The sequence below is a fragment of the Schistocerca nitens genome, chromosome 2 (genome assembly GCF_023898315.1).
Source record: "Schistocerca nitens isolate TAMUIC-IGC-003100 chromosome 2, iqSchNite1.1, whole genome shotgun sequence".
NCBI lineage: Eukaryota > Metazoa > Arthropoda > Insecta > Orthoptera > Acrididae > Schistocerca > Schistocerca nitens.
Genome location: NC_064615.1, coordinates 254,106,842 through 254,117,963, shown reverse-complemented (window position 1 = coordinate 254,117,963; position 11,122 = coordinate 254,106,842). Strand labels below are relative to the sequence as shown.

The 11,122-nt window shown below is 43.1% G+C and overlaps 1 protein-coding gene across 1 annotated transcript in view; it reads left to right on the top strand.

Annotated features, from left to right (window-relative positions):
- The first annotated feature begins 481 nt into the window (after window positions 1–481).
- Window positions 482–11,122, top strand: part of LOC126234960 (uncharacterized) — a 561,291-nt gene continuing 550,650 nt past the window's right edge. Inside the window, exon 1 of the mRNA XM_049943699.1 lies at window positions 482–573. The gene's annotated coding sequence lies outside the window, so the exon portion shown is untranslated. The remainder of the gene's footprint in view (window positions 574–11,122) is intronic.

Below are 11,122 nucleotides of genomic sequence, written 5' to 3'. Positions count from 1 at the left end.
GATACGGAGGTGATGACCCTCGGAAACGGAGAATGGCTACGAAAGCCAGCAACAGAAGTGATTGGTGGAGGATAGAAGAGAGTGGATATGGTCTCCCAGGCCAAAGCGACTGTTAAGAAGAAGAAGATTATGAGAAATTGGAAGCTGTTTCTCCTATGTATCGGCTCGCGCAGGATTGTGGAGGGATTCCATCTTGTCTTTGAGGTGACCTGTTTGCCACTAGACGCAAGACAGCGAGAGGTGTGAGAGGTCTGAAGCCCAGAGCATGGAAGAACTAAACCGCATTCGCCACTAATTCGACCGCAAGCGCCTCATCGTGAATACTTTTTTTTTTCCACAGACGTCCTGCTGCGTTAGGATGCACGGAGCATCAGCATGCCGCTGCGCGCCGCGGCCGCGTGGCGGCGCTGGCGTCGGCCGCCTGTTGCTGGCGCCGCAGCAGCCACTGCCTCACGTGACAGTAGTTTGTCTGCAGCCCGGCCGCTACCGTAGCAACAGTGAGTGCGCGCGCGCTACGGCACCGTCTTCTGTCACCTGTCAGCGGTCAGCTGGACCCGCGCTCGTGCCGAACAGGTGAGCGGCGCACAGCGTAGACGTGATGCTGTGCGGCCAACACGTCAGTCTGTTCCAAGGTGTAATAATGCTCGACTGTTTACAGGAAGCATTCACTTCAATTAATTTTTTAAAATTCATTTAATTTTCAATTGTTTTCCATTTTTTGGTTTGGCGCGGTGCATTACAGAGCCGAACGATAATTAGATGCAACTGAATAAATATAAAAGGCTGTTGTTGCTGTAACAGTTTACCGTTTTGAAGTGTGCAAAAACTCTTGTAAACTGGAAATCCTTAGACAAAGAAAAGGCTTCCCATGGCTCTTGGACACACTAAGCAAACACACGACGATGCAAACACGTGGCATATGATCGGCAACACAGCTTTTAACATGCGTAACATACACGATTTGAAATCGAACTCGACCGACAACATTTCGGTGGTTGTTCAGGGATATTTTCTGAGAATTTTAGTGTTATGTACCCTGGTCGCCGTTGGTTTGTTGCAGAATAGTCGCATTTCATTTTATTTCTTACCGCCATTTATCCAACTATCTGTTTCGTAGCAAAAAGAATCCTGGAAAACAGTACAAAAGTCAGTGGTTCTCGCTGTGTGTCTTGTACGGAAGCTAACTTGTTCCATTCGCTCACGACACTTGTTACTGGAAACGTCAACGTCAACTGTACTTTTGTCCTCACGCTTGCATTCAGCACTACTCAGTTTCGTGTCGGATTTGTTGTCCCGACTGCGTTTGCTGAACGCTGACAGAGGTGTACGGCCTTAGTTTAGACATTAGATGATGTAGACAGCGGATGATATCGTCACAATCAAAGCAACACCTCGATCAGCTCGCTAATGGTGGTATCCATTTGGAGACGACTTCTGGAATATTGTTCAGTTTATTTCATCTTAAATGCAATATTTTCAATGAAGGTTTCTTTATTAAAAATGTGAAATCTCGTGTAGCATTTGGACATACCAAAAGATATTTCATTCTATATGTAAAACTGTTTTAAGAATACAAAAAAAAATGCATACACATCTTTTGAAAAATAAGATGTGTGTCGGCCTTTCGCTTTAAAGTACGATGAATGACAAAGATTTGCCCGCATCTCGTGGTCGTGCGGAAGCGTTCTCGCTTCCCACGCCCGGGTTCCCGGGTTCGATTCCCGGCAGGGTCAGGGATTTTCTCTGCCTCGTGATGGCTGGGTGTTGTGTGCTGTCCTTAGGTTAGTTACGTTTAAGTAGTTCTAAGTTCTAGGGGACTTATGACCACAGCAGTTGAGTCCCATAGTGCTCAGAGCCATTTGAACCATTTTTTGAATGACAAAGATACTGAAATGACAGAATACTAATAAAGAGGTACCAACAACACTTATTTAGTGCAAAAACCAGATATTATGTATAGAAATGTAAGTAAGTTCATACAAAAAAAAACAAAAAATTCCACACGTTTTCAGAAAACTAAATGCTTCATACCGAACTGATATTTTGTCTTCTGCTCCTGTATTCCGCTGTTTTTGAGAGGAAAGCGCTGGTAATACAGCGTTTCAAACTACTTGTAACCATTTCACCTGGTCAAATGTAAAAACCGATTTCGTCCAAATCGAAGCCTCTCTTATACGGTCGTAAGCCTTGATTTTAAACAATATCGTTAATATTTTTTGTAACTTTGGATTGTTCTTTTGAAATGGTTATCATTCGATAAGTAATGAACTGAGATCTTCTAGGCGTAAGAAGTTATAGTTACATCAACTTTTGCATACGTCTGTAAATAGCCGAGACAATAGTGTGTCTCCTCAATTTGTCTCACCTCATCTTGTCTCACGTTGCCTGCATTGTGTTAGCTCGTGTGAGCGGTTATGACTTCATTGTGAAAATATATATGGCGAGAAAGTATTCAAAATTTTAATTTCAGAAGAAACTTCCATCTTTTCTGAAGGTAATCAACTTTGTGAGAGGGAAAAGTTTTATTATTGTAAAGCAATGATAGTTAAAAATTTTAAGTGAATTCAGGGAAGTGAATAGGGAGTTTCAGTGGACAACAGTTAATTCAAAACTTGAACTGTCAGAACTTTAATTATATTTGATCACTGCACTGGGCAGCGCAGCGCAACGATCGTTATTTTTTCGTCAAATCGAACGAAAATTAATACAGGTATAAGATCTTTGACTGCCATAATTAATGAACATTGACTTTACAGTAACTCGCAAAAATAACTTGTGACCTGAATTTAACTTACTTTCAAGAGTATACAATTAATTTGGACAGGACTTTCTTCAAGATTATCGTCATTATTCACTGATTAATCTATCGAAGCTAAAGAGAGAAAGATACTACAAAATATTCAGTTCCACTATGAACCCTGTTTTACGACGAATTTTAAAGACAGTAGATTGTGGTGTCTTCTCACAACGAAAATAACAATTACAGCGTCCTGAGATCAGAAAGAAACGAATGTTAACGACAACTAACCGCTACCAACTAGCCAAGAAGTATCAAGATTACGAAGGCCGCCACAAAATTTATGGTGTATGCACGGCCTGGTCAGAATTGACACTGACAGAAGCGGAAGGTCCAGATAGCCAAGCGCTTAGAAGAAATAACATTTTTGACGCGGGTCGGGAGAGGCATTAGTCATTCACGATAGCGTAGATTCCAGGCAGAGCTTGGCGCAGTGGAAAGAGTACGGAAAGGGATAATGCGAGTGTCGTAGTATCGAAGCAGTGCTCTATGTGGTAATGAATCTGTACATTGACGATGTAATGTGTATTACGATATGATAACAGTTTCTAATTCATGGTTTTATCAGCAGGACGTTAATGATTTTATATTTCGCCTAATATGATGCTGTGAATACTTTTATGGATCTGTCGATGGTCAGCCGACCAAGACTGGCTGTCTAAATAAATAATTTTGTCAGCAACTCAAGGAGCTAACAAGACGTTTCTCAAATTTTTCAAAATTTTGTTATTGTAGTTGTTCATATTTTCATAAATTACATGAAAAGGAAAGGCAGAGCAAAATTTTTAACTGCAAATAAGTTTCGAGGAGTGGATTATAAAGCATACAAGAGAATTTCGTGTACTAAATTAGATAGCCTTATAATTTTACAGTTGATTTACAAATGCTGCGGCGATATTCACCGTAAAAACGTGGGAAGCAGTAACTTTCTCGGCATTTTGACTCATTTTTACAAATACGTGTTGTTTTTTTATATTTCGGTAGGAAAAAAAATATTCTCACTGCATTCTCACAATATTCTAGAAAAATTCACGGCACTTGTAGAGAGGTAAAGTTTGATTAAATTCAGTCGATTGTTGACACTTCACGCTGGCTTCCTCCAATCACAGTGCTCAACGTCACGACCGAGCAGTTTTCCGTTGCCAAACTGCCACAACAATTATTTCACTTCCATTGCCTTGTCCGGCATTCTTTCTTGATGTGTTTCGATCCCGAATCCTAGGTCTGGCCTTTCTACTTCGTAGTTCATCTCACGTGATAGCCACACCAAAAACAAATCACACACACTCAAAACGAAGCCATGCTAACGAAGTAGGCGCGCGCGCGCGCACACACACACACTCACACACACACACACACTCACACACACACACACACACACACACAGAAGCCGACGCGATGCTAACAAAATGTACAGTTTTCATACACAAAATTAACTAAATACTATTGATTCCTTCCGCACAAGACGATATTTAGCTTCCTTTATATGATCGACTTACATCAGATAAGCTTCGCCAGATATTGCGTGAAGCCGAATTTTTTAAGACTGGCAATTAATCGTGGCGCGTGAGCCATCAGAGCTATAATTACAAGAGGTGTTTACAGTGTAATGGTATAGAGTGTTGTGGTTATCGTATAAACATGCTATGTAGAAGTTCGACAGTTCGAATTTTGTCAATTGCAGCGAAATTTTTCAGTTTTCTAAATCGAAACAAAAGATATCGGTTATCATTTTTATTCGATTACCTAGTTTAAATCCATTTAATTTTTATTTTTAATACTTTGCCACCTAATTTTCATCATCGTATTTACTTTTTTATTTGTTCTTATTTTTCATCCTATCTTTTTTTCATTTGTAATCTGCTTGTGTGGCCCATAATCTTCAACCAAGTGTCAACCAGGACTGCTCATCGGTTGATAAGGCGGCATCCCTTGTAGCCAATGTGATGTAGTTTCAGGTAACAAATGAAAGCGAGGGATTAAACTTTGCTTTTATCGTTAAAACTGACATTTTGTTGGGGGCGATGGCAATGCAGACAAATATATTATGAACTTTTCCGTCTTATTTTCTCGTAGGGGTTGGCTTTAAACGCCCTGAACAAAGCGATCGTGATTTTAATTCTGGCGCAGATTGTTGATCCTAGTTTTCTAGGATACGTTGCACATCACGGGGTTGTTGTTAGGTTAGTTAGGACATGAGTTTAAATTGAGAGCTACAGAACCCGTCGTCTACCGCAGTTCAGTCATTGTTCACTTACAGTCAGCTGTCGACAGAGTATCTTGCATTTCCGTCATACCTCGCGGCGACCGCCACCAACATCGCTCCGCGTTAGTCATTAACAGCATTTGTGAAGTGACCCGCCATTTTTCTGTGTGTCGCCTATAACCGAGCAGTAGCCGGCAGCGGATGTTGCAACACTGTAGCAGCAAGTGACAGATGTCAACTGTCAAGAAATATTACTCAGACTATACCAAACGAATGAGTACCGTAGTCATAGATTCCCGACGGCCGATGTGCCGATTTTACCTGCACCGCGAACCTATTGTTCGCGTGCAGCCGTCGACGGCTGGTTGGAGGTCAAAATTAAACTAACGGAATACATATTCCTGTACGATTTAATTTCAATCTCTTCTTGGAAATTTATTTGCAGAGTCCTCGTGAACGCTGTAAGTACAATGTTTTTTGGAGACTTATTTACAATCTCAGAAGTTCTTTTGCCTTTGATTTTCGTGCCTTTTATGATAATGTTAATAAATGCAGTACACAGAGCAATATTTCGGTTTATTTGTAGTGCAGCTAACGTAAAAATTGAAAATGAAAGATTTGGCGCATAATGATTCGTCCCGACGACCCTCGAATTACGGTTCTATACTGTTCCCACTGCGCCAACCCGCTGCCTAGAAACTATGCTACTATAAATGGCTGGTGACTCGACCGCCCTGCTCCAAAAATGCTATTTTTTCTAAACATTTTGCCATCTGCAGCCCCCACTACTGTCACTTCAATCTTTGGCCACACCCTGAAAATAAGTGATAAATCTGCACGAAAGCGGTGATGATGTCCGTGAGAACAGACACCACACAGATATCAAATATACAGGGTGGTCCATTGATAGTGACCGGGACAAATATCTCACGAAATAAGGGTCAAACGAAAAACTACAAAAAACTAAACTTGTCTAGCTTGAAGGGGGAAACCAGATGGCGCTGTGGTATGGTTGGCCCTCTAGATGACGCTGCCATAGGTCAAACGGATATCAGCTGCGATTTTTTAAATAGGAACCCCCATTTTTATTACATATTCGTGTAGTACGTAAAGAAATATGAATGTTTTAGTTGGAACACTTGTTTCGCTTTGTGACAGATGGCGCTGTAATAGTAACAAACATATGGCTCACAATTTTAGACGAACAGTTGGTAACAGGGAGGTTTCTTAAACTAAAATACAGAACGTAGTTACGTTTGAACATTTTATTTCGGTTGTTCCAATGTGATACGTGTACGTTTGTGAGCTTATCATTTCTCAGAACGCATGCTATTACAGCGTGATTACCTCTAAATACCACATTAATGCAATAAATGCTCAAAATGATGTCCGTCAACCTCAGTGCATTTGGCAATACGTGTAACGACATTCCTCTCAACAGCGAGTAGTTCGCCTTCGGTAATGTTCGCACATGCATTGACAATGCTCTGACGCATGTTGCGAGGCGTTGTCGGTGGATCACAATAGCAAATATCCTTCAACTTTCCCCACAGAAAGAAATCCGAGGACGTCAGACCCGGTGAACGTGCGGGCCATGATATGGTGCTTCGACGACCAATCCACCTGTCATGAAATATGACATTCAATACGCTTCAACCGCACGCGAGCTATGTGCCGGACATACACCATGTTGGAAGTACATCGCCATTCTGTCTTGCAGTGAAAATCTTGTAGTAACATCGGTAGAACATTACGTAGGAAATCAGCATACATTGCACCATTTAGATTGCCATCGATAAAATGGGGGCCAATTATCCTTCCCCCCCATAATGCCGTACCATACTTTAACCCGCCAAGGTCACTGATGTTCCACTTGTCGCAGCCATCGTAGATTTTCCGTTGCCTGATAGTGCATATTATGCCGGTTTACGTTACCGCTGTTGGTGAATCACGCTTCGTCGCTAAATAGAACGCGTGCAAGAAATCCGTCATCGTCGCGTAATTTCTCTTCTGCCCATTGGCAGAACTGTACACGACGTTCAAAGTCGTCGCCATGCAATTCCTGGTGCATAGAAATATGGTACGGGTGGAATCGATGTTGATGTAGCATTCTCAACACCGTCGTTTTTGAGATTCCCGATTCTCGCGCAATTTGTTTGCTACTGATGTGTGAATTAGCCGCGACAGCTGCTAAAACACCTGCTTGGGCAGCATCATTTGTTGCAGGTCGTGCTTGACGTTTCACATGTGGCTGAACATTTCCTGTTTTCTTAAATAACGTAACTATCCGGCGAACGGGCCGGACACTTTGATGATGTCGTCCAGGATACCGAGCAGCATACATAGCACACGCCCGTTGGGCATTTTGATCACAGTAGCCATCATCAACACGAAATCGACCATTTCCGCAATTGGTAAACGGTCCATATTAACACGGGTAGTGTGTCACGAAGCAAATACCGTCCGCACTGGCGGAATGTTACATGATACCACGTACTTAGACGTTTATGACTATTACAGCGCCATCTATCACAAACCGAAAAAAGTGGTCCAACTAAAACATTCATATTTCTTTACGTACTACACGGATATGTAATAAAATATGGGGGTTCCTATTTATTAAAAATGCTGTTGATATCCGTTTGACCTATGGCAGCGCCATCTAGCGGGCCAATCATAGCGCCATCTGGTGTCCCCCTTCAAGCTAGACGAGTTTCATTCTTTGTGGTTTTTTCGTTTGATGCTTATTTCGTGAGATATTTGGCCCGTTCACTATCAATGGACCACCCCGTATACGGCCGTTAAGATCATTACAATGCAGATGCACTCTCTTTCTCTCTCTCTCTCGATCTCTTGTGGGAATCCAGCGTGATGAAGCGAGTAGTGAGTACGGTGGACAGAGGGCGCTACATAAGTAGTGTGCGAAAAGATGGGAACTAGGGTCGGACGAAGGTTTGCTCAGTTATCCGAAGCAGTTAATGAGATCGATCGCATAAAGCGGCAATCCGGATTCGAGTCCCGGGTCGGCACAAGTTTTCCCTTTTCGGTGTAGGATACATTTCAGTGTCCAATTGCGACAGATCTCAGAATTTATTTCATTTCATCGTGTATGTGTGATCAATTGTACTAGAGCGTTTTTGGTTGTGTATAGTGTGTTAGAAGAACATATGGTGGACTGACTTCATATCGTTTAGTTCTGATTATTTATTGTTGGTAATTTGCGAAGATTTCCTTGAACTTTTATTCCAAATCAGTCTCTCTCTCTCGAGAGTAGGAAGATCGTTGCAATTTAATTTGATGTAACATGTAAGAGCTAGCCTTTTTTTTTTTCTTTCAAATCTCACCCGCCTTATGTTCATACGGTTCACAGGATGTCTGTCAATTTTGCTGTTTGTTGTGCAGTTTTCCAAAATATTAGCACTGGGAAATTCATAAAGCAGCTTTGCCTTTGAGTTTTAGGAATATAAAAATCTACAGTTCTTATTTTCAGAACATGGGCCTCACAAATTTAGACCCACTTTAGTGCCCGGTTCCACCTATTTCAAGACTCTAAAGGTAGAACTACACACTCCAGGCTTCACTCATTTACTCTTAAATGCTTGCTCGTGTAAGAAATCATTGTTAAACCTCAAAAACAAGAACTTACTTTTATTTGCATACTAAAAATACACTATGAATCTTCAAGTTCCGTAATAACATCAATACTGGGCCCATGGTACATCATAACTCCAAAAACAATCAAATATTTCTTAAGGAAATATATCTAAAGAGGTATTCTCTTATCAAAGAAGTAAAATTTTCAGTGCAAGTAGAAACGTTAATTAATGACTAAAATATCAGTTTTCGTTTTTTGAACATTGCATCAATTTTACTTCGTTTTGTACGCACTCGTATCGAACTGAAAGTCGTTTGAATCTAATATGAGTCAATAATATCACTAAAAGCAATGGTAATTACTCTTCTGGAAACCAATGTTATTGAGAAATAACAGTGGCCCCAGAAGAGACCTCTTTTCTAAATGTCGCAGCTGCATACGCAGTGCTTCACAAAATAGAATCTCTTAATTTTTATAGGCATTTTAAGGAGCTCGGGTCTTTTTTGTATAAAAACTACTCTGAGTAGTTCTGACTATTTATTGTTGGTAATTTGCAAAGATTTCCTTGACCTTTTATTCCAAATCAGTCTCTCTCTCGAGAGTACAAAGGTCGTTGCAATTGAATTTGATGTAAAATTAAGAGCTACCCATTTTTTCGTTTCAAATCGCAGCCGCCGTATGTTCAATACTGTAATGCCAAACAAGACAAGTGGCCCCTTTCGACACGACTGATATAAATGCCTACAGATGTTGCCAATTTGCAGTTGGCAGCCAGAAAACATCAGCTGATAGCTCACGTTACTGTAGCAACAAAAATCTACAGCTACAACACTCTTTAACTCTGCTGTTGCTGCTAGAAATAAGAAAGATGAAGTTGTTGTGAAAACGTATAACTGGCTAATGTCTCTAACAATAGCTACGCTAACAAAGTACTTCACATAACTAAATACATCACTTTGAGTTCATTATTAGCTACAAAGCTGGTGCACAGTGCAAAATGGGTACTGGTGGAAATGAATTTGTGCACCGCATCTTTCTCAAAGGAAATGGTCTTGTTTGAGCTTCCTGCTTCACTAATTCCAGCACTGGTGACAAATCAACGAAATGATAATTCATAAAGGTATGTTCCGTCTTTGCAAATACACTCCTGGAAATGGAAAAAAGAACACATTGACACCGGTGTGTCAGACCCACCATACTTGCTCCGGACACTGCGAGAGGGCTGTACAAGCAATGATCACACGCACGGCACAGCGGACACACCAGGAACCGCGGTGTTGGCCGTCGAATGGCGCTAGCTGCGCAGCATTTGTGCACCGCCGCCGTCAGTGTCAGCCAGTTTGCCGTGGCATACGGAGCTCCATCGCAGTCTTTAACACTGGTAGCATGCCGCGACAGCGTGGACGTGAACCGTATGTGCAGTTGACGGACTTTGAGCGAGGGCGTATAGTGGGCATGCGGGAGGCCGGGTGGACGTACCGCCGAATTGCTCAACACGTGGGGCGTGAGGTCTCCACAGTACATCGATGTTGTCGCCAGTGGTCGGCGGAAGGTGCACGTGCCCGTCGACCTGGGACCGGACCGCAGCGACGCACGGATGCACGCCAAGACCGTAGGATCCTACGCAGTGCCGTAGGGGACCGCACCGCCACTTCCCAGCAAATTAGGGACACTGTTGCTCCTGGGGTATCGGCGAGGACCATTCGCAACCGTCTCCATGAATCCGGGCTACGGTCCCGCACACCGTTAGGCCGTCTTCCGCTCACGCCCCAACATCGTGCAGCCCGCCTCCAGTGGTGTCGCGACAGGCGTGAATGGAGGCACGAATGGAGACGTGTCGTCTTCAGCGATGAGAGTCGCTTCTGCGTTGGTGCCAATGATGGTCGTATGCGTGTTTGGCGCCGTGCAGGTGAGCGCCACAATCAGGACTGCATACGACCGAGGCACACAGGGCCAACACCCGGCATCATGGTGTGGGGAGCGATCTCCTACACTGGCCGTACACCACTGGTGATCGTCGAGGGGACACTGAATAGTGCACGGTACATCCAAACCGTCATCGAACCCATCGTTCTACCATTCCTAGACCGGCAAGGGAACTTGCTGTTCCAACAGGACAATGCACGTCCGCATGTATCCCGTGCCACCCAACGTGCTCTAGAAGGTGTAAGTCAACTACCCTGGCCAGCAAGATCTCCGGATCTGTCCCCCCATTGAGCATGTTTGGGACTGGATGAAGCGTCGTCTCACGCGGTCTGCACGTCCAGCACGAAAGCTGGTCCAACTGAGGCGCCAGGTGGAAATGGCATGGCAAGCCGTTCCACAGGACTACATCCAGCATCTCTACGATCGTCTTAATGGGAGAATAGCAGCCTGCATTGCTGCGAAAGGTGGATATACACTGTACTAGTGCCGACATTGTGCATGCTCTGTTGCCTGTGTCTATGTGCCTGTGGTTCTGTCAGTGTGATCATGTGATGTATCTGACCCCAGGAATGTGTCAATAAAGTTTCCCCTTCCTGGG